We start from the raw sequence: 27,573 nt of genomic DNA, 5'->3' as shown, positions 1-27,573 counted from the left end.
ATTAGGAATTACTCATCTTCTGGAGGAAAAAAAAAAAGGAACAAGGAAAGTGAAAATAGCTTTCTTGTTCTGTCTTGGATAGTTCCAGGTTTTAAAGCCCATATGTTGTTTGCTGTAACTTCTTCGCCTCCCAGGGCCAATGCATTCCAAACGCTTCAGCTAGTGTTAGGGCTTATTTGTATACACAGTCTTTATTCAAATATAGATTAATTTTGGTTAATTTCAGTGGGTGCACATAAAGTAAAATGCACAGAACTGAAACCACGGAAATCAGGCCATCATGTGATCATCTAAGAACCTAGTTTTCAAGCTCCTTTAAGTTTTATTTTTGAACTAAAAACAATAAAATGACTGTAAAAAGTTTCCAAAAGCATTGACATTATGAGCAATTGCTAACCAAGGCTATTCCCAGAATGATGGAGCAAATTTGGATATATTTCTAGAAAAGCTAACTGCCTGGCACTGCTGGCTATAAATATTTCATTCAGAAGGTGATTTAATAAGTGTCCTGTGGTATATGGCTCTTGCCTCCGGGGCCAGGTATCTATTTAGAGGCATATTGTGCTGCTGTCACCAAGGTCAGCACTGGAGGGCAAAGCAGACTCTTGCCCATAAGCTTCTATCCTTTTACTATGGAGATGAGTACTCAAGAGCTTCTGGAGGCTGCTTTAAAAAACCAGACTGGGTGTGGATGCCACACAGTACATGGAAACAGCTTACAGGGTTCATAAGCACAGTCTGGTAATGAATCAGGTACGAGTAAGACCAAGATGTGTGTGTCTATTTGAAACCCTCCAGGGTTGAGCAAAAAACTGTGCTAGCTGCAAATAGAGCCAGCGTTTCTGTCCTATGCATTAGGCAATCAGAGCATATTTGCTTACATACACCAGAACCATTTCCAACCCCCCCCACACACAGTTCTCCAGTGTTTCTCACAAAATTCCTCCTACAGCCTTGCACTGCATAATAAAGGAGCTCATAGAAGGATCCTGCTCTGTTTATTGTGCATGTTAAGTAAATGCAATGCTTTTCATTATTTCAAATTCTATAATGAAATGACTGAGTGCCCAGCAACATTAGAAAATGGACAAACAAGTATTCAACTGGTTGGATGAACCATAGCTTTCTGGTATTAAAAGTGTAATATTTATGAATTAATTTAATCATAGAAGAAAATATTGAGTAGGTGACTGAGTAAAATGATGACTGTGTATTACGTTTTTGCCATGCAGCTGGATAAACATATTCAATGACAAACCTTGGCAAGAACTGCAAAGATGCTCTTGACAATGGCATGAATAAATATCAGGTGCTGCCTAGAATTCACTGCATTTGAGGACATGAGCAAAGCCAGATGAGTTTTAGCAGGAAAATATGAAGAAGCCATGTATGCACATTAGTATTATGTAAACGTTGGGTTCTTTCTCTGCTGCCCAGGAGTTGCTCTAATGTTCATTTTCATGTACATCACTGACAGATACATATTTTTTTACACATTCTCTTTGCACTTCTGGGAGTACACTTTAGCATCAAGACCCAGCTTTTGGGGAAGTTCCTGGTAAGTTTTTCAACAACATAGACTTGGAGAGAAAAGAAATACTTTGCCTAGTCAAAGAAAAGAAATACTTTGCCTAGAGCTGACACAAAAGATTGTATTTTGTAGTGACCCAATCCAATCTATGTAAAATAGTAAATTTAAAAATTCCTTTAGATTGATTCTTGAATTTCCTTAGAATATGTGGTTTCAGATTCCAAGAAGGACCATAAGAGAAAACAATAGATGGGGTAGATATTTTGAAGAGAGGAGATCAGCAATAATAAGTCACTTAATGAAGCATTTGATCCAGGGCAGAAAGAACCAGTGTGCAAGAGAGGATCACAGAAACATGTTTTTGTGGGTTTTTTCCCCACAAGATTGTCATTTTATCAATAAAGAAAATATCTTTTATCAGCTTTATTGAAACATAATTGATATATAACATTGTGTAAGTTTCAGATGTACAGCGTGTCGATTTGATACACGTATATTGTGAAATGATATATGTACCACCATAGTGTGAGCTAACACCTCTATCACCTCACATAATTATCATTTCTTTTTTGTGGTGAGAACATTTAAGATCTACTGTTAGCAACTTTCAAGTATATAATACAACATGGTTAATTATAATCACCACGCTGTACATTAGATCCCCCAAACTTTTTCATCTTATAACTGAAAGTTTGACCCACATCTCCCCATTTCCTTCACCCCCACCCGCTGTTAACTGCCATTCTACTCTCTGTTTCTATGAGTTTGGCTTTTTTAGATTCTACAGATAAGTGACGTCATACAATATTTGTGTTTCTCTGTCTGCCTTATCAATATTTCACTTATCATAATGTCCTCCAGGTTCATCCATGTCGTCACAAATGGCAGAATTTACTTCTTTCTCATGGCTGAATAATATTTGATTGTATATGTATCACATCTTTTTTATTGAAGTATAGCTGATTTATAATATTATATTAGTTTCAGGTGTACAGCATAGTGGCTCAGTATTTTTGCAGATTATTCTCCACTATATATATCAAAATAATGACTATAATTCCCTGTATTTACCACATCTTGTTTTTACATTCATCTGTTGATGGGCCCTTAGGTTGTTTCTGTATCTTGGCTATTGTGAATGATGCTACAGGTATCTCTTCAAGATCCTGATTTTATTTCCATTGGATATATACCCAGAAGCAGGATTTCTGGACATATGGTAGTTTGTAGTTTTAATTTTTTGAGGTACCTCTATAACTATTTTCCATAGTGGCTGCAACAATTTACATTCCTACTAACAGTGTGCAAGGATTCCATTTTCTCCACATCCTTGCCAATACTTACCACCTCTTATCTTTTTGATAATAGCTATCCTAATATGTGTGAAGTGATATCTCATTGTGGTTTTGATTTGCATATCCCTGATGATTAGTGATGTTGAGCATCTTTTCATTTACCTGTTGGCCATTTGTATGTCTTCTTTGGAAAGGACCTATCAATTCAGGTCCTTTGCTTATTTTTAAATTGGATTGTTTGGGTTTTTTTGCTATTGAGTTGTATGAGTTCTTTCTATATTTTGGACATTAACTTATTGTCAGATACATGATTTGTAAATATTCCACCCCCATCCCATAGATGGGCTTTTCATTTAGCTGATTGTTTCTTTTGCTGCTCAGAAGCTTTTTAGTTTGATGTAGTCCCACTTATTAGTTTTTGCTTTTGTTGCCTTTGCTTCTAGTGTCATATCCAAAGAAATATTTTCAAGACCAATGTCAAGGGGGCTTTTCCCTATATTTTCTTCTAAGAGTTTCATGGTTTCTCATCTCATGTTTAAGTCTTTAATCCATTTTGAGTTAATTTTTGTAAGATAGGGGTCCAATTTTATTCTTCTGTATGTGTCTACCCAGTTTTCTGAACACCACTTATTGAAGAGACTATCTTTACCTCATTGAGTATTCTTGGCTCCCTTATCAAATACTAGTTGACTGTATATGCAAGGGTTTATTCCTGGGGTCTTTATTCTGCTCCATTAGTGTCTGTGTCTATTTTTTATGCCAGTATAATACTGTTCTGATTACTACAGCTTTGTAGTTTAGTTTGAAATCAGGAAGTGATGCCTCCTGCTTTGTTTTCTTTCTCAGGTTGTTTTGGCTATTTGAGATCTTTTGTTGTTCTATACAAATTTTAGGACTGTTTTTTCTGTTTCTATGAAAAATGGCTTTGCAATTTAATAGGGATTGCATTGAATCTGTAGATGACTTGAGCAGGATGGAGATTTAAACACTATTAACAAGGAATATCTTTCCATTTACTTGTGTCTTCAATCACTTTCCTCAAAGTCTTATAGTTTTCAGTGTACCGGTCTTTTACCTCCTTGGTTAAATTTATTCCTAAGTATTTTATTGTTGTTGATGCTATTGTGAATGGGACTGTTTTCTTAATTTCTTTTTGAAATGTTTCATGTTAGTGTATAGAAACGCATCTGATTTCTGTCTGTTAATTTTATATCCTGCAACTTTACTGAATTCACCGATTAGTTTTAACAGTTTTTTGGTGGAGTCTTTCAGATTATCTATATGTAAGATCATATCATCTGAAGAAAAGACATTTTTAGTTCTTACTTTCCAATTTGGTTGCCTTTTATATCATTTTCTTACCTGATTGCTCTGGTTAGGACTTCTAGTACTATGTTGAATAGGAATGGTGACATTAGAGGAAAAGACTGAGTATGGTGTTAGTTGTGGGTTTGTCATATATGGCCTTTATTATGTTGAAATATCTTCTTTCATTATCCAGTTTGTGGAGAGTTTTTATCATGAAAGAATATTAAATTTTGTCAAATGCTATTTCTGCATCTATTGAGATGATCATCTGATCTTTATCTTTCATTCTATTAATGTGGTATATCACATTTATTGGTTTGCACTGTTGAAACACTCTTGCATCCCAGGGGTAAATCCAGTTTGATCATGGTGTACGATCCCTTTAATGTGCTATTGAATTTGGTTTGCTAGTATTTTGTTGAGAATTTATGCATCAATATTCATCAAGGATATTGGTCTATAGTTTTTTCTTTCTTATACTATCCTTATCTGGCCTTGTTATCAGGGTAATGCTAGCCTCATAAAACAAGTTTGAGAGTATTCCCTCCTCTTAATTTTTTGGAAGAGTTTGGGAAGAATTGGCATTAATTTAAAATGTTGGGTAGAATTCACCAGTGAAACCATCTGGTCCTAGGCTTTTCTTTATTTGGAGGTTTTTCAGTCTCCTTACTTGTTATTGCTCTGTTCAGATTTTCTATTTCTTTATGATTCAGTCTTGATAGATTGTATGTTTCTAGGAATATATCTATTTCTTCTAAATTATCCAGTTTGTTGGCATATAACTGTAATAGTCTCTTGTGATCCTTTGTATTTGTGTAGTATCAGTTGTAATGTTTCCTCTTTCATCTCTGATCTTATGTATTTGAGTCTTTTCTCTTTTTTCTTTAGTCCATCTAAAGGTTTTAAAATTTTGTTTATCTTTTCAGAAAATCAGCCAGGTTGGGGGGGAGAAAAGTTGTAGATGGAAGAATTCATCTTGGATAATGTCTCTATGCTCTGATGCAAGTTGTCTTATGTTGTTGTCTTTGCTTCTTACATTTATATTTTTTTCTCTGTTTCATGCCCAAGAATTTCCAAATGCAACAACAACAAAAAATGAAAACATAGTCCAAGCTATCCCCCTATTCCCCTATTCCCCCTATCCCCCAATTTCCAATACTGAATGCTGTTTCTGTATTAAATTTTTTTCCAGCTATGCTCTATTCCTAGTATCTGAACACAAGACTCTTATTTCCTGGGTATTATGTTTCCATTCTTTAATTATTGTCTCTAGTATACATGGCATGATGTCTTGAAATACCCCAAAAAGAGGCCAGTTGTTAGCAAATTTTCATAGCTATACAAGGAATCACTGTAAACAGACTTGATGCTATACTTCTCTTGCTACATGCATAGGGGAGACTATATATTACTCCAAAGAGAGAGGAGCTATTTAATATTTTGTATATATAAATTATTTAGAACAGTATCTGCATCATAATGAGTCCTTTGTAAATCTTAGCTGCTGCTGCTACTAGTACTAGTGAAAAGCCTGCAGTTATGCTGTGACAAGGGGTCAGCTGGGTTGGTTTCATTAGGTCTACCAACCCCCGCCATGGACCCAACACATGTGTGGTAGATTAGATACCTGCTTCTCACCTGTGAGGGACCTTCTGACCCTTCAGGGAGACCATCTTTGTAGATCCACATTTTTTGCCATTGGCTGCCCCTTGGGAACTGTCAGATGAAAAACTATCAAAATGAAACCCTGGGATGTAGCATGCATGTGGGCTATTGCTCTGAAGCAATGCTTCTCAAACTATGCGTGGTGAAGGATCAGTTTCTTTTTTTATTTCCAATCTGTCACAGCCTGATATTTTGCAAAGTGCAATAAAAAATAATTTAAAATGGAATAAAATATCAATATACACAAAATTCAAGTCCCATTTTTGAATTAGATTCAACAGACATAAACTTAGGCTGCCACATGGCTGTCAACAACTCTAAATACTTCCTCTCAATTCCGTTCTTGTCTCATCTCTGAACAATAACCAGCAGAATACAGACAGTGGGCCTCACTTTGAGCAGCAACGTCACGAAGAACAATGAATTACCGCAAAGGCCTGTCATTTCCATACTATTTTCCTTCTGTAGAGCTCAAAGGGCTCTCTCATCAAAGCAGGGGATGCTATGGGTCCGCAGGGCTCAGGCCCCACCTTCACTGGTGCAAAGCTGGTGCCCAAGGGGTAACAGACGCCACAAGAGAAAGATGCTTCTGCCGGGTGCTGGCCATTCTCTCAGCTGGGAATTTACACACAGCTAAGCGGTGGGCTGTTTAGTGCAGATGCACAGGTGTGGAAACAATCTCTGATAGGCAGGTTTATGGCAAATAAACACATTGTGTGATATACTGTAATCAACTATATAAACAACTTTAAAATTGTCTATACTTCATATTTCCAGCATTTGGTTTTGTTAATCATATGTCTTCTTGACAGCAATTAAATAGCCTTGAGAGAAAATGTACACCTGCTGTCTCCCCTGGGGAAACAATGTCTCTTTTGTGAATGACATCAGTTCCCCATAAAACATAAACGAAGATAGGAGAATTGAATTTGGAGATATGTCTCCTTCCTCTCTTGTTTTATCTCTAGTTGAATTGGAAGGCACGGTTTAATACAGCTAAGCTTTTTCTGGATCCCTATTCTAAGATTCTTTTCAAACCCAAATATTTCCCAGATGAGCAAATTGGAAACAATAGATAAATGAGGTTGTGACGGGTGTCACTTAGTGAGGAAGGAGCCGCGTCTGCCTCACTTGGCCTGTGCTTTCACCCCCTCACCCCCAATTCTGGACCCCAGTGCTCTCAGTTCTTCCTGATTTCTGCAGCCCATCTCATCTACTTTCCATGAACACCATACTGGTTCTGTTTTCCTTAAAACAGCACATAACAAAATGTTTCCTTTGCTTGAGTCAGGTTCCAAACAAGCTCCCTTCATTAGGCTTGGTATATTAAAAGTCAATAAACCAAGAGAGAGGTGTCCCCACTCTCGGGATGGGGTGGCAGGCGAACGGCTGCTGCTAGGAGGGCTGGGAGGGCACTCGGGGCTCAGCATGGGCTGGGTGCCGCTGTACCTGGGGTGGGCTGAGTCTTCACTCTGGGCTGGTTCCATGAGACAACATTTGGGGTGTAGTGGCCTGGAGTATGTTTTGGGCACCAGCCTGGGGCAGCAAGTGGTTCTGGTGGCACTGGAAGGGCGAGTGGCAGCCCCAGGACAAGCACTTCAGGTGTGACAACCACCCACCGTGCTTTAGCTACTTGGATTTGCGGTGGCAGTTCACCAAGACTTCTTCCACCCCAAGTGGGCTGACCTCTTCCAAGCTCCATATATAGTCTTGACCACAAAGCATCACCAAGGCTTCACAAACTGGCGGAGTACTGTGTCGTGGAGCTGGAACTTGGAGGACCTGAGCCCCACTGTGTTTTGATAAGTTGATGAGTTGGGAGCAGCTGTCCTGAAGAAGAACATACAGCTATGGACTGTATCACCCATTCTTAGAATGGTTCCACCCACTCTACCTATTTTAAGAAAAATGGCTTCAAAAACACAGTATTTTTCTGTGTGAAGACAATGGCAGAGCTTTATGACCTTGTTAGCAAGTAGAAACCTGACCTGCTTTTGGTCTGATGGAGAGTAAGAATATCCTGATACTTATTGGAACTCTACAAATTTTCTTTCTTGGCTCTACAATGATATCCTTGTCAAGGATAAAGTGGTAGTGATTGATGATGGAGTCAGAAATACTCCTGTTATCATGGAGGATACTGCAACTATCAAGGTAAATTCAAACCAGGGAGGTTGCTAGATCACAAGTAGGAGATGTGCACCACTATGGACAAGGCATCCTAGGACTATCATTGGGACATGGCCATGTCTGACATCGCAAGTGAATCTTAAATCATTTCAGAACTGGTTCAGACAGTAACTCTGGGGGGCAACTGTCCTCTCAACATTGGACCAACTAAAAATGGACTGATTGTTATCATCTTCCAAGAAAGGTGTCTTGCTGCTGGGAAGTGACTGAGCATAATGGGGAGGTTATCTATGCATCTAAACCATGGAGGGTGCAATGGAAAAAGAACACGGTAATTGTATGGTATACCCTCATAACTACCTCAGCTACAAAGGTAAGGATGCTGGGATCCAGGAAGATCTGAAGTGGTCCACAGATCTGGGTAAAAGCCTCCTCCTTTCTTGGATCTGATCCTCTGCTCTCCCAGTTGAGTTTGCTTGGACTGTAAAGCTGACAGGAGTGGAATGATCATTGGAGTTCAAGAGGAAAGGGTCACTGCCTGCTGCTTGCTGCTTTGATTTTCCTCATATAGTACCATCATTATAATAAACTAACTTCTCTTCCCCATCCAAAGATGGCTTTTCCAAAGGAACTGAGTGCATTACACCAATGACTCAATGGACCAAGGATCTGAGCTCCATCGCTAGCATACTTCACTCTGGACAACAAAAGAAGGGACTGAATAATTAAGCTCTGAGTTCATCCATTCCTACCTTTGGAAATTATCTACAATGGAAACTTCCCTCCATTCTGTGTTTGATAAACTTACTTGATTACTCAATGACTATAGTTAAAGAATAATCCAAGTCATCCGTTGCCTATGGGAGGAGGTAGAAAGAGTTTGACAATTTCACCATCTGATACTTATTTAGCATCAGTTATCACCAACCCCTCCCAGCAGCACCCCACCCCAACAAGTGCGGGAGAGCCTGGAGGGGAAGGAAGAGGCTTGCTGGGTTGCTTATGTTCACTCTTCAGAAGTCTGTGAAGCAAGCTAAGAGCTCTGAAATTCAGTCTGTTTACAGTGATACCATGAAGAAAATGGATTTATTCTACCCTGCATTTTCAAATATGATCAAATAAATACATTTGCATGTCAACAAAATTTTGTAGGTCTTCCTACCATTTATTTCTTTGTTTATTTTCCTTGTAATTTTGTTGGTTTGTTATTGTTGAAGAAACTGGCTGTTTGTCCTGGGGTTTCCAACAGTTTGGATTTTGTTGATTGTGATGTTGTTTAATGTGTTCCTCTGTCATCGTAAGCTTTAAATTGGTAGTTAGCTTTAGAGGCTTGGTAAGATTCAGGTTCAATTATTTTGTCAAGATTATTTCACATGCAGTGTTTTGCACTTCTGTTAGAAGGTATAAAATGCCTGATTGTCTCTTTTTGGTGATGTGAGCAGCCATCGGTGGTCATTACCCAGATTCATTAATTCATTAGGGGTTGCAAATGGTGATATCCTAATTCTGTCGTTCCTTATTCATTTATTAGTTGAAAAAATTCTGTAAAGAGAAAGTTCCTCTTGATTCTTTCATTACTCTGAGACCAGTTTCTTGTTTTGTTTTTGTTGTTGTTTGTTTGTTTTTAAAACACAATGGATTGGTTCCCTAGCATCCTCTAAAGGTGATTAACGAGTTTAGTTTTTTGGTATCGTACTGAACTTATGGATTTAAACATACTTGATATGTTTCAATCCATTGCATTTAGCATCCCCTACTGATGCTCAAATGATCCCATCTTTAAGCTAGAGCCCAAATTCTTAGGACAGAATCCTGGTAGTTTTCCATTGCTGCTTCCTTACTACTTGGTATGACAAGATATTCCAGATTCATTTAATAAACTTCCTGCCTCACACCTGGAATCAGCCATCTTTCCAAGAGGTTTGGTTCCTTTTGGTGGGAAATAGTATTTAGAGACACAATCAGGGTTCTGAAAGTGCTCATTGCTGTTGGGTTAACCATTGTTTACAGGCTTTTCCAGTGGACAGAACTAGAAAATGAGTCTTTTAAAACACATATTATGAATTAGTATTGCTACCTCAGATTCATTTTCAGAACTACAGGATTTTTACTTACTGTCATTGATCTTACATTTGTGACTGCTCTCACCAAAACCTGCAAATCCCTGTTCTCAATGACACCAATATATATACATTTTTGTTACATACACAACAGTTTCAGAACAACAATACTAATACTACCACAATATGATTATTGAATCAATAGACACAAAAACCAGTTAGAAGACATAATGGAAGAAAAGACTGTATGTCTGATAGCTAAAAACAAAATACCTCAGTGTATGTTTAACAAGAAATGTTCAAAACCTATGTGAAGAAAATTATAAGCAGTCATGAAAATATAAAATTAACTTAGTTGGAAAGATGAACTGTGTTCATAGAAAAATGCAACATTGTAAAGATCTTAGTTATTCCTATATTTATATAAACAATTTCATAAAATTCCAGTAAAAATGCTATCAGTTTTTTTCCTAGAGCTAATTAAATTGATAATATAGTATGTTTGGAAGAATAAACATGCAAGAATAGCCAGGAACCCCCTCAAAAAATTGTATAATTTTAAATCATATCATAAACCTCTACAATTAAAACAGTTTGGTATTAATGTATGAATAGCTAGACAAAGTATAAAATTCAGAAATAGACCAAACTGCATGTAAAAATTTAGTTTTGATAAAAGTGGCATCCCTAATTAGTGAGGAAAAGATGACGTTTAAACAAGTGGTATTAGGATAACTAGATAGCCATATGCAAAGAGATAAAATTGAAGCCATTCCTTATACCGTATACCAGGACAAATTTTAAATGATTGGGAAATTTACAGGTAAAAAATAACATATTAAAAAAAACTGGATGAAGGGCTTCCCTGGTGGCGCAGTGGTTGAGAGTCCGCCTGCCGATGAGGAGGACATGGGTTCGTGCCCCGGTCCGGGAAGATCCCACATGCCGCGGAGCGGCTGGGCCTGTGAGCCATGGTCGCTGAGCCTGCGCGTCCGGAGCCTGTGCTCCGCAACGGGAGAGGCCACAGCAGTGACAGGCCCACGTACCGCAAAAAAAAAAACCAAAACAAACAAACAAACAAAAACAAAAAAAAAACCTGGATAAATTACCCTAAAATCTGGCATGTGAATAATTCTCTAAATTACAACTGAAAATCCAAAAGTAATAGGTACAAAGTTTGACACATACAATTACATAAAAACAAGTGCTTTACATTTAATCCACAGGAGTTACATCAGGCCCATTTTGCAGATGAGCAATCTGAGGCTCAGAGAAATTCAGTATCTTGCTGAAGTTTAGTTAGTAAATGGCAGAGGTGGGAAATTGTAACTTATTGCACACTGAGCCACCTAGACTTCTGTTCACCCTAAGCACATTGAGAAAATCAGAATATAGACATTTTCCAGATCCCACTCATAATTAGGGAATAAAATCTTGTTAATACTAGTAGGCCAGTCCCACTGTTTGATATAGACTTCATGTTGAGTTGAGAAGAGCTTTAAAAGGCATGGGAGTCTGGGGAGAAAGAGAGACGTCAGTGTATTTTGAGGTTAAACCTTAAATATAGTATGACACCTATCATGGAAATTTATACCTCTTAGTTTTTATTCTCTGTCAGAAACTCTATTGCTGCAGCACCCTCATCTCATGCTTCCTTGTATCTCTATACAGTGAAACATTGTATCAACCCCAAGAATCCTGTCTTAAACATATGGAAGTTGAAAGAATCTTCAGATCTTTTTGTTTACTATCAGCAAAGACAGTGTCTTGGCTAAGTTTTTTGTTTTGTTTTGTTTTGTTTTGTTTTTGAGGTAACTCGGGGCTCTCACTGTTGTGGCTTCTCCGGTTGCGGAGCGCAGGCTCCAGACGTGCAGACTCAGTGGCCATGGCTCACAGGCCCAGCCCCTCCGCGGCATGTGGGATCTTCCCGGACCGGGGCACAAACCCGTGTCCCCTGCATCGGCAGGCGGCCCCTCAACCACTGCGCCACCAGGGAAGCCCCTTGGCTAAGTTATTTTAATGGGAATAATTCAAACTGGCTATTGGGTTTATAAAGAAAGAAGGTGCCATCTAATTGAAGGTTTCACTTCCCAGCTGGTATTTTGTGTTTGTGCAAACTAAGCAATTAGTACCAACCTTTATTTCTGCTCTTCCTGTCATTGAATTTGTTTACATTTTAATTTTTCATTTCCTTCCAATGCATCTCATGCCTAGTCAACAAATAACTGAATTTCTCTTTCTGTTTCTTCAAGAAACTTTTAAAGCCAATTGTGCTTTCTCTCCTTTAGGAACATGGTTATTTGAAGGGGCTTGTGAGAACAATGCAATTCATTCATTCATTTCATAAAGATTTATTAAGCACCAACTAATGTATCAGGCATCTTTCTAGGTGTTGGAGATATAAGGAGGATAAGGCAGACAAGTTTTTGTTCTCAAGGATCTTACCTTCTGTAGAAGGAGACAGAGGAAAAGCAATGAACAAACACAAAGCCAGATAATATCAGAGTGATTTGTTCTGTGAATAAAACATTAAACACAGTGATGTGAGAGGGACTGGGTCAGGGGACTTCCATAGCTTGGATGGTCAGAGAAGTCCCTGTCTAAGATTTGAGTCACATGAAAACCCACGCAGAAAGATGTCTAGGCAGAAGGAATAAGTGCAAAGGCCCTGAGGCAAGAATGCAGGTGTCTTAAAATGACAGGGAAGAACGCATGTAGCTGGAGGGGAATGAACTACACTGAACTGTAACTGACCTCCAGGTAGTTAAGGATTCGCTTATTTGTTAGTTTATTCATTTATACTCTACTTTGTTCCAAAAAGGATTGAAATAGCTCTTTGAATGTTGCTGTTTCTTAGAGTGCTATAGGCACACTTTTTATCTGAGAAAAGTAAAAGTGAGTCCTTTAGCAAGTAAAATCCAACAGATAGATCTAGGACAGAGCATAAAGACTATGGATGCAGGATGTTCACTTTTTTTTTAGAGGCTCACACACCTTGAAATGTCATTTAAGAAATTATTTTTAGAGAAGACTGTTGCACTGAATTTAATTTCAAATCAACAGACCCATTATATTCTCTAATTAATCATGGCACATGCTATTTACCAAACTCCTATAAAAACAAATTTCTTTTGTACACATTACAAAGAAATGTTACATAAAATTAAGCACCAAGTAATTACTTTAATTTGAGGTTAGTTAATAATACACAGATGATCACACGGCTGTAAAGGAAGCCACTTGGGACATTAACAGATGTGCTGGCACAGAGGAATGGGAAACAGGCTGACTGTGAGCTCTGGGAATAAAGAGGACCCAAGAGATAGTGGACGTTAGATGTTCTGATTCCAGTAACAGGCAGAAACCTGCTGAAGGCCTTTGTCCAGAGAAGCCTGTCTGGATGAATTTTAGGTTTCTTCATTGGTTTCTAAATTAGTTTTTACTTCTTTCCCAGCAAAAAGGTTTTACAAAACTGAATGGAATTTTCCTTTAGCCTGAGCTTTGCTGAATGGCCTTGACTCAAAAGCTCTTCTTTTCAGCTTTGCAAGAAGCTATAATTGCCCCAAGTTCTATAAGCCACGTTACTTAGCTAATTTCTTGGCACTTAATGATCCCAAGCTAAGACACTCAGACTTTACATTTTTGGAAGTGAAAATAAAATAGAGCAAAGCCCTAATATTTGAAAGAAACCAATGTTACATTTCTCTGAGGTCTGCAGGCTACATAAGCAATCATATAAACAGACACACAAAAAGGAAAATTCCCTATCCCGTGTTGTAGCGGATGGGTTGGAAAACCAGAAGATTTGTGATTAAAATTTGTTTGAACCTTTAGGAGGGGGGAGTGGAAAGTTGGTAGGATACTGAAGTGGCTCACCTTTCTCTTACAGAACTTTTCTGGTATTTTCTCAATTCCACTTCTCGCTCCCATCTAAAAGCCATGTAAAAGGGGATTTGTGCAGTGAAAGATTCATGGTGCCGAGTCTCAAGAGAGGACTTCAATGTCTTGACAAGCAGAGACTCCTAGAAGTCATTTAAAGCTCCCAACAATTCACAGTGTGACTCTTATTTGTTATTTAATCTGTCCACATGCCTCCTTTTCTTTGTACATGAAGTGGGTATCAAAGAACTGTTTACTTCAAGATGATGTTTAGCTTTCCAAACAGGTGACAGACATCTTCATCATCTAGGTTGTGGATTATGTTGGTATCAACATTGCTTCTCTCAGCCATCTATGGCTGGTCTCTTATTTCCCAAGGATGCTGGATTAAGTCATTCTTGCCATTCTTCCTGGAACAAGATAGGAGGAGGAAGTCTGTATGACTACGTCCAGAATAAAGGTTCACGATAGTCCTTACCAGGCTTTGGGGCAACAAGAAAATGCACTCACACAACCTGGCACACACCCCATTATGGGACTAACGATGAGCTGAAAATAAAAAGGAAACTTAAAGAAGGGAAACCTAAGGAAGGGATTAATCAACAACTCCAAGGCAATACCATGTTGTGCTTACGTTTTTTGCAAATATTGACTTTGAAGAATTAACCATGTGACTAAACTCTATGTCACTGTTCCTGTGAAAGAAAGTTTCTATGTGACTATGTCAGACCAAAGGCAATGCAGAACAATAGAGGCAAGATGGGGCCCCAGCATAGTGCTGTAACTTTCCTCCCCTGTAGGGAGGGCAAGTGCTGTGCATGTGGTTACTGAAAATGGTGTATCACATATAGAGAGATATATCTACCCACACACATGTAACTTGAACTGGACGAAGGAGGGAGTTAGGAAGGGACCACTGTTTCTTCTTCTTCTGAGTTTACAAAGCCATCATAGACTTCTCCAGAAGTAGTCTGGGACAGGGAGAGAAGTATGAACCCAGGGGAGTTGAAAATGGGCATGGGATAGGGAGAGAGAAAGTAAACAGAAGATTCTGGAGCCCAGACAACTCAAATAGCTTGTAATACAAGTCAGAGAAGAAGGGGTGATTTCTTTGGAGACGAGGCTGCATTGGTTCTGGAAACCAGGGTCCCTCACTGGGCAAGTCATGACTGTTTCAAACAGGATCATCCAGTAGCTGACCAAAAAGCCAAGTGGTAGTGCTTTGATGTGAACTATTTGTACTCTATAAGACATGGATGTGTTCTTTCACATAACCTTCTTAGAGCAGTCTGTCTCAGACCAAATCTTGACTTCATCCCGATGGCATGTTTACTGACCCTGTACGTTTGGATTTGGGTGCATGGTACATTAGGTGATTATTCAGCAAATATTCACTCTTGTACCCAATTCCTGCCCCTCCATACCTTAACAGAGGAGTGTACTTTCCTGCTCCATTGATGTTGGGCTGGGTCATGGGACTTGCTTTGCCCAGTGGAATAGTAGCAGATGTGACAGAAGTAGAGACTGGAAATATGCTGGTACAATTGGGCTGGCCCTTCTTGTGTTTCTGCCATGAGAAGAAAATGCCAAGGCCAGCCTGGTGATCTAAACAGGATGAGAAAATTCATGTACAGCAGATCTTGACCCAATCTGTAGCTTGAAATCAAGGCCAGCTGAACCAAGCTTGGACCAGCCAAATCCCATGTATGAGTGAGAATAAATGATTGTTCTTTTAAGCCACCAACATTGGGAGTGGTTTGTTGTATAATGTTTTGCGGCTATAGCTAACTGACACAAGCAGAACTGCTGACTGAGCAGGTGAAGGAGACAAGGAATATGCATTGTATAGTGTTTACAGGGCACACTGGGTCAGTGGGATGGTGGCATCCCTGAGCCATGAGTGGTGGGGGCTGGCATATAGGGCATACCCTTGGTGCATGGTAGCATGGACACAGATCAAGGGTCAGAATGCGGTTGCTTTTGAAACAGGAGAGACTACTCTGGGTCTCCTAGTGTGTATACACACACACACACACACACACACACACACACACACACACACACACACATACCAGTATGTACCAGTTATTATTGTGGGTACAACTTTGTATGAGTTGGTATCCATGAGAGCTCTTGTTTTGGGAACAAGGAGACAGAGTGTGCTAGTGTTGTTCTTGGTGGTGGTTTGTTTGTTTGTTTGTTTTGTTTTGTTTTACGTGGCTTTGAGAGGGGCACAGAGACATGGAGAATTGAAGACATGGTCTAGCCTTTGCTTGCAACTGATTCCCTGGGCTGGGTTACCAGTTGATGGGAGAAGCTGAAGGAGCTATTTTCATGAAGGACTTTGTCATCTGGACCCCAAAGTGACCCCTCCTGTGCACACTGAAGTGTGGCACAGAACCCAGATGAGGACCATCGCCCTTCCTGTTCTGAGGAACCCAGAGAGTGAGGGAGATGTCGCCTGTGTTACAAACGCTGTGTTCCCATCATGGGCATCATCCATTGCTGCCATGGTGAGGTTCCCTCCTGCTGTGTCATGAGTGGAGGAATAGAAGATGTTGGAGTGCTTGGGGACTTGCATGAAAGGTGTGTGAGCTAGAGGAGACACTCCTTGGAGACTCCCAGGAATGCACTGGGAAGCCTTGCCAGGGAGGCTGGAGCTGGGTGAGGCTGAGAGAAAGTAATTTAAGATAATAATGTTAATGGGACCTCATTTGAATGCACAAGTTGATGGGCCACAGAGACATACCAGTTACTTTATGCATGTGCTTGAAAGGTCTAGTTGGCCCAATGCCCACTGTCAGTGAAGCTATCATGATGATACTGGTGGGGTCTTTCTTCAATGGCACATTTGCCTCAACAGATGACCCAGCCCTACTGGAAGGAGGGCATCACCAAACTAGTTCCTCTGTGGAAATTCCACTGCATCACTTTAGGATGATAATAACACAAAGGAAAATGGAGGAGAGAAATCAAAGGATGAGTGAGAAAGGGTGATGTGGTCGGTGGATCAGTATATTTAGCAGGTATCTCAACCTGCATTCATCTGAGGATCTACCGAGTTCTAAAATAGGAAGTAGTTCCAGACTATACCGAGAAAAGAGTTTTTCTCTCAGGTACAGACCCCCTGAATCCTCTGTATTGCTTTCTGTGCCTACATTTAAAATTCCCAACAGAATTATTATATACTGGGTTGGCCAAAAAGGTTGTTCGGGTCTTTCTGTGACATCTTATGGAAAAACCCAACTGAACTTTTTGGCCAACCCAGTATTTAGGAGGGTATAGATGCGCTTCAACGTGTGGGTATTGAATTCCAGCTCTGTCACTCACTAGCTCTATGACCTTGGGCAAGGCACTTAATTTCTTCCTGTCAGTTTTATTCATGCATTCGCTCATTCGTTCATGCATCCATCCAACACTTACTGAAATCATATTGTGTGTCCAGGTACTCTGCTAGGCAGTAAAACAAAAGGTACACAACCTCTAGCCACATGGAGCATAATACACTAGTGAGGGAGATGGCAAAAAAACCCCAATAAGTGAACAAATAAATTTAAAAGTATGAAGAGTATCATGAGAAAAACAAACAAGGAGCTGAGATGGAGAAAAAGGTACTTGTATTAGATAAAGTAAGTAGGGAGAACCTTTTTACAGAGGTGTCATAATCTTGGGAATGTGCTTATGCATAAGATTGGGATAACAATAAAGCCTTCATTGCATCATAGTGAGAGAGGCCTAACCAGATAATGCTATTTTAACACATTTGATTTAGTGCCTGGCACACAGGAAATGTTCAACAAGTATTTATTATTATTTCTTCTATCCTTAACACATAGACTTAGTACATACTACTTAGTACATAAACTTAGCAGACAGAACTTAACACATGACTTTGTACATAGTAGGGACTCAATAAATGTGTGCTGCTAATGGGTTATGAAAAGAATATGGTGGCATGGTGACACCCATCACTGTCCACGGTTTCTGGCAGCATCAGAAGGGCTAAAATTGCTCTCTTAGGCACATACATGTGACAGCAAGGAATACATCAGCCTCTGGACCCCCAGAGTGGGTCCCTGAAAGATAATGTTGTTCCAGGCAGAAGTCAAGAGAAACTGGTGCTGATTTGTGCCACAGTTGCTTACAGTGTAAACAGAAGCCACCAGGGCTGTCCACTCAGCACTTCTTACCAGTCACAGAAAAAAAATGTTTTTCTTTTTTAAAGGAAAGATGGAAGAAGGGCATTTTTAGTGCAGGTTGCAGCTCTTTACAACATAAATTGCTCAGCCCAGGGGAATTGAAATGGATGAAGTGTATGCAAAGTCAGCTAATGAATGGCGTTTGGGTGAAAAAATGATAAAAGAAATTGCTTGATTTTATTTTTCTATCCGTAGCGATGCTCGTTTTTAAAGTGGTCAGTGATGCAGGTCTCATTGACATTGAACATTTGGGGGAAGAAAGCAGCAACCTCTGTGATCACACAGTGGGTATAATAGGATTAAGTATAATAATTTATTTGCAAAATAAAATTTCAATTGGATACTAATTGTTTGAATTTCCAGGACCCTAGCTTATTAGACAGGAGAAGGAAAGCTACCACAGTGCTGGTCCACTGGTAGAACAGGGGAGAAATTACCTTCAGCTCAAGGATGGTATGTTGGCCAGATTATTAATAGAGATGCACCTTGGAAAGGGGGGAGAGCACAGATTTGAGTGGTGGACAGTGCCATTCTGGTCTTGGTCTGTCACTTGCAGACCTGGGCCTCATTTGTACCTCTCTGGGCTTCCTGATTGATGTGCTCAAAGAGGTTACAGGTATACTGTGATCTAGTGAACCCTCAGCGCCTGAGGTCTGGGATAACTGAGGTCCCGAGCTGGTTGTCAGTCCAGGACTCATCAAGGGCAGCCTGAGAGGCTCTGGCAGCACGCCCCACAGTACCTGTAGATGGCAGATAGCATGAGTTCCTTGGCAAGGCACTGAGCTCTCCCAAGAGGTGCTCTTTACTAAATACCTCAACTGTCCGCTGCAGAGCACACTGTTGCCCACGGTTGTCAGAGGGCTGAAGAGATGCTAGAGACTTGTTCCAGGGGCCCGAGGAGACTCATGTGCAGTCCAAGCCTGGGCTGAGAGAGGACGATGGAGAGAAGAGGAGGCCAGGGGCAACTGCTGCAAGGCATAGCTCCAAAGGCAGCACTGCACCTCTTTCTTCACATATACTGGGTAGTTAGACCCATTTAAATGTGCCCTTTTAAAAAAGTCCACGCAGGTGGCTGGGCAAGGGCGCTAGCGCTGAGTGAACATTCTGCATGTTCAAGCACCTTTCTTTTGAAATACTTAGAACAAAAAAGTTTGACTGGATTTGAAATCCATTTCCATTATCAAAAGACATTTTCAACATTTACATCGGTCAAAGAAAATAAAAAAGAAGAGTTCTTCAACTCTTTAAAGATCATTTCAACTGTTGTAAATTTTTGAATGGCTATAAAAAACGGCTTTAAATGTTTTAGCACCACTTGTGGGAACAAAGTTTCTCATCAGTGGTGACTATCAAGAATTTGAAGAGAGATCATTAAAAAGACTTGATCAGGATTTGCTTGTAGCCATTTCAAACATAAAACTTGGTATAAAAGAGTTATGTGCATGAAAGCAAGCTCAACTTTCTCATTAAAACTTTTGGTAAAGATTTTATTTGGGGCTTTTATACAAATTCAATATTTAATATCCATCTCTAATTCTCTGTATTTTATTTTTATTATCACAGTAATACAATATAAAGAAAATGTAATAAATATTTTCACCTAACCCATGTAGATGTCCTCAAGTACCTTCCAGTTTATTCCAGTATGATGAACAAGTATTATCATATTAAAAAATATCTTGGCTTCAGTCACACATTAGAACACCTGGGTGCTAATGCTGGTTTGCTGCTAACTTTCTTTGACCAAATTGCATGAACAACTTGAGCCTCAGTTCTCCCATCTGTAAATGACTGGATTAGATTAAATTACTCCTAAGTTTTAACTTGAACAGTCTATTTACTTCTATGGTCATGACAAGGATTTATTTCTTATGAGGATACATCTTAGCAATTGACCATGATTTTTGAATAACTTTAATACAAAATGGTCTGCTACAAACCAAAAAAACTTGTATGTGTACAGATAATGGAATTGGGTATGACTATGTGAATAAAACATTTATTAGTGAAGAAAATCTAGCCATCGCCTTGGCTCCAAAGAACTCAGGGTACTATGCTAATGCCACAAGCCTATCTGCTCAAGTTAAAATTTCTTTTTTTTTTCCCTTCAATATTTATTTATTTATTTATTTTGGCGGTGCCGGGTCTTAGTTGTGGCATACAGGATCTTTTTTAGTTGCGGCATGTGGACTTTTAGTTGTGGCATGTGGACTTCTTAGTTGTGGCATGCAGACTCTTTGTTGTGGCACACATGTGGGATCTAGTTCCCTGACCAGGGATCAAACCCAGGCCCTCTTCATTGGGAGTATGGAGTCTTACCCACAGGAGCACCAGGGAAGTCCCAAAGTTAAAGTTTCTGCAAGCATTTCCCTTGTTCCTTTAAGTTTGGGAACACAGGTCAGTTTGAAGGAAGCCATTGTATCCTTTCCCTTTGCAATCAGAAGGCACTGCTGATATGGACTGTGCCCATGTTGATCACTTTTACATCCCAACAGGCCTGCCCATTGGTTTCTAGCCATCTCTTTGCACCTTTGAAAACAACTCTCTCACGTTGAGAGTGAGGCCGAGGATCTGAAAGGCAATCACTACTTTTTAATCAACTTGTTTTGAGCCAGAATCCTACCTTACCTGCCTTCTTGTTCCCAGCCTCCTGCCCCTCTACAAGCAGACATAGAATTTTTAAAAAATAAGTGAGCCAGATACATTCAACAGCCAAGAGCAGATAAAAGCTTACTGCAGACCCTAAAATCAACATACTTTAAGAATAGGTCTGGAAAAGTATATCACTGAATATCAGAAAACTTTGAAGCATTAAAGCATCCATTTCAAAGGAAAGGGTTCAGAATACCCGAGCATGTGCTATCCGATCACACATACCATTGAATACGTAAGTGCATGACTCCTAACTGCTCACAGGCACTCTTAAAATAAGAAATATGTGCAGCCTGGAGAAGTCTGAGTAGGAGAAAAAGTTGTAGATATGTATCGTGATGCCTTATACTCCCTCTGAGATGTGTAGCCAGTTTTTCTCAGAAGATTGAACATCAAAAGCTATGTGAAGAAGTGATCTAACACTGTCAGCTCATTTGTTCTAAGGATTAGTGTCAGCATCACAGAAAACAGGCACTATAGAGTGGAAGCAAGAGTCCAGGGTTTGGTCTTTGGGTGAAGAAGATAAAATAAAAGTCAGAAATTAGTAAGGTCTTAAAAACAATGGGGTCTCTTGGGTTCCAGCAGGAACTCAAGTTACATAAAAGGAGCATTTAGTAAAGATGAAAGACACCAAAGAAAACCATCTGTAAAATTCAAGAGCTTATATTGTGAAGCCATGGGAAGGAAATAACATTTATTAAGCACCATATATAGGGCACCATGATAGGTGCTTTCAAATCCTTCAAGCTAAGTATAACTATAGTATCATTTCCTTTCTAATCGGTGAGGAAACTAGGACTAATAAAAAGGTTACGAAATTTGGTATAGCTCATACAGCTGGTAGATGATCAAAACCTGCTAAGCTCAGACTTGGTGTTGACTTAGTACATACATGTGATGGATGTGCCTATTTTTTGGCTTAATTAAGGGAAAGTCTCCAACATCATAATATCTTCCCTACTGGTCCCATGGAGTCCTACAGATGCAGCTATGTTCTTTAAAATCGTGAGGATTTTTAAAAAGTATTTCTGATCTAAATTCACTCAAGGTATAGGGCAACTTAAATGGTTCCCAGGCATTTATTTGAAAAGGAAGCATTTCTTAATGAGCTCTACCAGGAAGCCAAGAATGAGTCCCCATAGGATTGGGGGTAACTCCCCTGGGTTATGGGGCTGCTGAGGGGGCCATACCACTACAATACTTTTTTCCTACACTTTTTTTTGGCTGCATACTCTGATTCACTCTTCATATGATGATTTTGTATTATTTACTATAGAGAGAATAAAAAGATAATTGTCTTCCCTTTAACAAGATTGATCAAAATTTGATAGTTTATTAGTGATAGGTTAGAAAAGTTCTTTTAAGCTTCAAATCTTAATACTGTAAATGCCTTATCTGTGACTTTCCACTGCAGTTACATTCCAAAAACAGGAAATGCTCCAAGGAAAAAGCAAGGTTCTGAAAACAAGCTTTCTATCTCCTACTGTGGCCAGGGCCAACTAGAGGCGGATTCACAGCATAGCTGGAGAAGCTGAAAACTCAAGGTCTTTTCCAAGGCTCTTGCCCACAGGAGAAAGTAGTCAAACTAAGCTAGGAGACAAAGAACACTGCTTCAGCCTTGGGGCATCACTGCCCTTGCCTGCGGTAGTCCTGGGACTTCTGGTTGGGCTGGCGGGCTGAGCACAACCTCTCCATCTGCCTGGCCCCTGATGACAGCTCCTTCCAGCAGGCCACCTTGAACTGCCAGACCCATCTCTTCGTTCAGTGAGAAAGTATTCAAATCAGGCACAGCTCATTACCACTTTGATCTGGGCTTCATGGCCACCTGGTGTCCTGACCCCTTTCTCCAGGTCAGGCCTGGAGAGGAAGAAGAAAGTGAGGACCTAAGACTCTGGGTAGTAGAGAGGCTACAGTCTCCAAAAGCTATGGCCTCGGGTAAGAATGACCTCTCAGGCAAAAAAACTGATAAGGACTTTACAGATATGGCATTGCCAATAAAAGGCTGAAGCAAAAAGTCACTTTTTGAAACCATCAATAATAAATGCATTTTGATCAACCACGCTAGAGGAAAGAATGAATTACTTGTCCATCTTCTTTCTAGAAAATATTACAAAATCGTTATCATAGAAAGAGGCACTCAAAGAGTATGAAGTCAAAAAATGTAGGGGAACCAGCATTATAGAACTGTATCAGACTATAAAAATATAGTGTTATTTGACATTTGTCAGTTTTATAAAATTTCTGATTTGATGCCATTTCTTTACTCATTCAAAGTAATTTTCTCTTTCATACCTGATTTTGCATTCATCTTTTAAAATTCTTTTAAGAAAAAGAATTTTCATACTGTGAAAATTTCATACTGTGAAAGAGTGCCCCATAAGTTTAAGCTTCAGGTGCCATAAATGAGGATCTGTTCCTGGAACTTCTTCTGGGACACAAAAGGCCATGCCCAGTATCCCTGTGTTCTCAGGGGATATCTCTGCTGACAGGGATGTTAGGAATCAGTGCCTAGTTTAGTTTCATGGAAAGAACAGTGGACTGGAGTGGGACTTCAATTCTATTTCTGGATTAACTTTGTTCAAATTATGTGCCCCTGGGAGACTGTAATGCTCTGTGACCATAGCTTCCCATTAATAAAATGGGACTCTAAATAAGAGCCCCTCCTCATCTCATAGGGATGTCCTTCCTGCATGTAGTATTGCAATATAAATGTTAAAACCTTTGTAGAAGAAGACGGCCAACAGAAAGGAAATAGCCATTGGTGTCACTCCTTGCATATTCCTCTGGCTGGCAGCAAACTGAGGTTACTGGTAGCATCTTGGTAAAGCTTTACCACCTTACTATGCTGTCACCAAACCACCCTTGAGACCAATTGAAAACTGTCACTCCCTTTCTAAATTTCTAAATTCTAAATTTCCTCAAAGTGGTGTTGTTGGTTGTGGTGGTGGTGAGTTTCCTTTTTTCTTTTTTGTTTTCTTTTTTTATATATGGAAGAAGTGGAAACACTCATTTCCCTCCTGTTCCCATTTCTCTGTTTTTACCTTACTCAACCCTTCCTCTTCCACATCCTCATTAGCCTTCCACACCATCAATAACCCAGTGCCACTGCCTCTACTCCCTGTTGGATTCTGACCTGGCTATTATCATCTTCCAGCTCTTCCAAAGGCTTGTGAAGCATCCTGGAATTGGGCTGTTATTCCATTCCCCCAGTCTGGGCAAGAGATGGTGGAAGAGTAACAGAGGGTTGACCTTGTTCAGATTTAGGGAGGGTCCCCTAGTGGTGGAGCCATCAGTGCTTCGTGTTCCTCACTGGCCACCCAGTGGGGTCACTCAGGCTCCTCTGGTTCCTGAGGCAGAAACCCCTGACCTGTATTCCCTTCCTTGCCACACCCTCACCCCACCCCAAACTACTTTTGGCTTCTGAAATGTGCAGAAAATGAGCAAATGAAAACAGAGGGAAATAATTCCTGAAGTCAATGGCTAGTCAGCCACATTTAAATATCTAAGAAAGGAGAATAACACCCTCAAAGGTGTCATCAGCCAATGAGAAGGGCAGTGAGTTGGTCTCATCTGGAAGTTTTCTGTGTCTCTATAGATTTGTTTCTCAAGGTAAATCACCAGTCTGTCTAACCACATTTGTTAACAATGCATGTAACTCTTAATGGCATCTCAAAAACCTACTTACTCCCAATTTCTCTTCTCATTCGTTTTTATGATGCTAGAAAAATTCAGATTATATAGGCTTTCTTTGTGCTGAGATGGTAATTTTATATCACTGTAGATTAATAGCATTTTTAGTGATATTTAGTATCACTCATTTGTCTCCTATGGTCATAAAGATATATTTTTTTCTAATTTGGCTTTGGCAACAAATAAAAAATAAGAGTCTTTTTCTGCTGAATGAGCGAAAAAGTCATTTTGATCATGAACAATTATTCCCCTTTAACATACCCACAACCCACCATCTAATTGTTTTTGTTATGGCAGCAATACAGTTTCTACAAGAATGTGTATGTGCGTGCCTGAGTGCATGCATGTAGTTTGGCCTGCAGATGAATCTCTCCTTGTTGCTACTTGATCTTCATTTTGAGTTCTGATTACTGAGCCTTCAGCTTACCTGTTTAGAGCCTGTTCATCCAGGCACCTCTACTTAGGAAGACTGAAACCTCTCATTGCTTCCCCTTCCTCTCCCTTGGTGCTGGAGTTTTGCAGATATCTTGCCTTTGTGAGCATATTGATATGTCTGGAATTCTATTCGAAGAACTGTTCCTGCAGTGCTCACAAGGAGCAAGTACCCATTCCAAGGACGGTTATTATGGAACTGAAAGGCAGCCAGACTCGGTTTAGCTATCAGCTTTTAAGACCTTCCTCCATCTGCTAAAATGTGCACTGAAAAGTTTCACATAACATGCTGATTAGTACCTCAGTGTAGATTCATAGAACTATCCACTCTCTCTCTCGGTTTACATCCCATTTTCCTAACTACCTAGTCACCTATTCTATTGGAAAATTTTATTCATCTCTCTGACATCAGCTTGGCAATTTCAGTGGCCACTTCACAATCTTTCAAAGTCTTTCTGCTCCATTTCCTTCCTATTTCTTTTCTGCTTGTGTTAATTATTTTTGCAGCCAGCATACATGTTTGTCAATAATGCATTACATTTTCCATGTGTCAGTTCCTCAGCCCATCAAAGAACCCTGCTTTTACACTCTGAATCTATTTTCCCCTTTCCCGACTCAGCTAATTTTGCTCTGGGCCTGCCTCTACTCCTCATTCCAAATCATCGCAAGTTGCAGGAAACTTGGCACTTGCAAAGCAGTCCCCGAGATTAATGGGGTCTAGTTCTCCACAGAGCATTAGGTTTGGGCCTGCAGTGGGCTGCAGGTTGTCTGAAAGCCCCATGACTTCTTCCATACCCGAGATGCCCTCACCTTCTGAGATGCCCACTTCTGGATTGTGCAGAAGACAGTTCTCCCTTTTCAAATCAAGGACTGGGACATAAATTCCCCATTAAGCTTGAGGAGCATGAAAACCACTCCTGACCCCACTAGCTGCATCCCCGGTGTGATGTCTTTGCTTAATGAAAAAAGCCTTCTCTTAATGGCCATGCAAAGAAATACCTAGCACAGTCCTAGGCATGTACCAAAGCTCTGTAAATGCATACACAATTGAATGTGTTGCAAAAGGCTTAAGACCCACAGGCTGCATTTTGGGGGTGGTGCAGGGGGAGGTGTGTGGCTCCTTTAAAACAAAATTAGTAGTGTTCTCCCCTCTGTCCCAGTATAACCTATTCTTGGGAAGTTTCTAATGGTTGATATTTCCTTTCATGATTAATATCAAGGATACCTACAAGTTGTCATAATCCCAAGACTACCTTTATTGTTGCTTCTGAGAATTCACTGACTAGTTCCCTCTCACAGGCCAAGGAAACACCATTTTAAGAGAACTCTTGGCCTCTCAGAATGAATGCCCTTTTGGTGAAGGGCACATGAAGGGAAGTTTCTTTTTTATTTTGCTTTTGTTTCAGATTCCCTTGGGGGTTACACACATCCTGTTCTAATTCCCCCATTCCTTGGGGAAGCACTCAGCCTGTGACAGATGGGAAGAGGAGGGGTGCAGGCCCAGAGCCCCATGGACAGAGCTGAGGCTCTTCTGCGTCTGTGCTGCCCACTTGGTCTTCTCTTTTGCCCAAGTCCATCACTCATGTGCACCGGAATCTTCCGAGTGCCACCCACTGACCCTTGGTAAGATTCCATTTCTTACTTGCCTTCACTGTGACCTTCCTTGGCCAGCTCCTTATCTTTTTAACAGCCTTCTACCATCTGGGAGTCCTTCACACCCATGCTGCAAGAGAATGCTGGCAATGGCTAGGCTGAGAAAACCGAAGTATGGAAAATGAGAGTGCTAGGAGGGGAGGAATATCAACTCAGACTGAAAAACAATAGGCTCCTGCATACTTCCGGATTTTAGGTCATCAGGAAATGTCTTTCACCGTTAGCCCTTTTCAAACAATCACAACACATGATCATTTTCTGCTAATTGTCCCACAAGGAACATTGCTTTTCAAGTGTTCTTCCATGTACTCTCTGGCAGTCATGCTAATCAGCGGAGATATTGACAAAGGCCGACCAAGGAAGAAGGAGACCGGATGAAGGAGTCACATCATTCCAATACCCACCTGACCCCTTGACTGCTCACACAGAAACAGAGGCCTCTCCTCTGCAGTCCGTGTCCTACATCTTCTTGGAAATATCTTTCTTGAACTTGAAGACCCCCTCAAGATATTATTTTCCAGATGAAGGACATCTGCTGGAGTCTTTAATTCACAATAACAAGAAGATGAAACATTGTTGTGCCACCTCTGGACTCAGTGCCCTTTTGTTGGAAGTTAGCACAAGACGGACACTGTGCCAGCTCACCTCTTCCACTCCATGTTCAGCTGTAGTAGCTAAGTCAGGCTAAACACTACCTCCCCTGGCCACTTGCCCAGGTAAACTGAAAGGACAATCAAAATCAAGTCGATGTTGCTAAGAGAGCTCTCTAATATGGAGCCGGGAGGCCATTGAGGAAGTGGGACTTCTGCACGTCTCAGCGTGCACAAAATCTGACGTTTTGATCACTCATTGTCCTACTCAAGATACCTATTGGATCCTTACCCTAAAATAACGTGACAACCTATCTACTTATCAAACCCTTACCCTAAAATAACTTGTGATTCCTTAAAGGACAAGTACCTCCCAACCCGCATCAGAGTCAATCACAATTCTCGCCTGGCAACTTTAACAACCTTGTTAAAGACTTTTTCTCTTTCCCAGAATACTCTTTCAGTTTTACCTGAATCTGTGTCTTCTGA

The 27,573-nt window shown here is 40.2% G+C and overlaps 1 long non-coding RNA gene and 1 pseudogene across 2 annotated transcripts in view; both read left to right on the top strand.

Moving 5' to 3' along the window:
- LOC131751402 (uncharacterized) overlaps positions 1–27,573 on the top strand; it is a 407,034-nt gene that overhangs the window by 365,975 nt on the left and 13,486 nt on the right. The window lies entirely within an intron of this gene.
- On the top strand, positions 7,746–8,436 carry LOC131750405 (tissue alpha-L-fucosidase pseudogene; annotated as a pseudogene).

The sequence above is a fragment of the Kogia breviceps genome, chromosome 2 (assembly GCF_026419965.1).
Source record: "Kogia breviceps isolate mKogBre1 chromosome 2, mKogBre1 haplotype 1, whole genome shotgun sequence".
Lineage (NCBI taxonomy): Eukaryota > Metazoa > Chordata > Mammalia > Artiodactyla > Physeteridae > Kogia > Kogia breviceps.
Note: the sequence above shows the minus strand (reverse complement) of the source record. Positions and strands in the feature narration are given on the sequence as shown.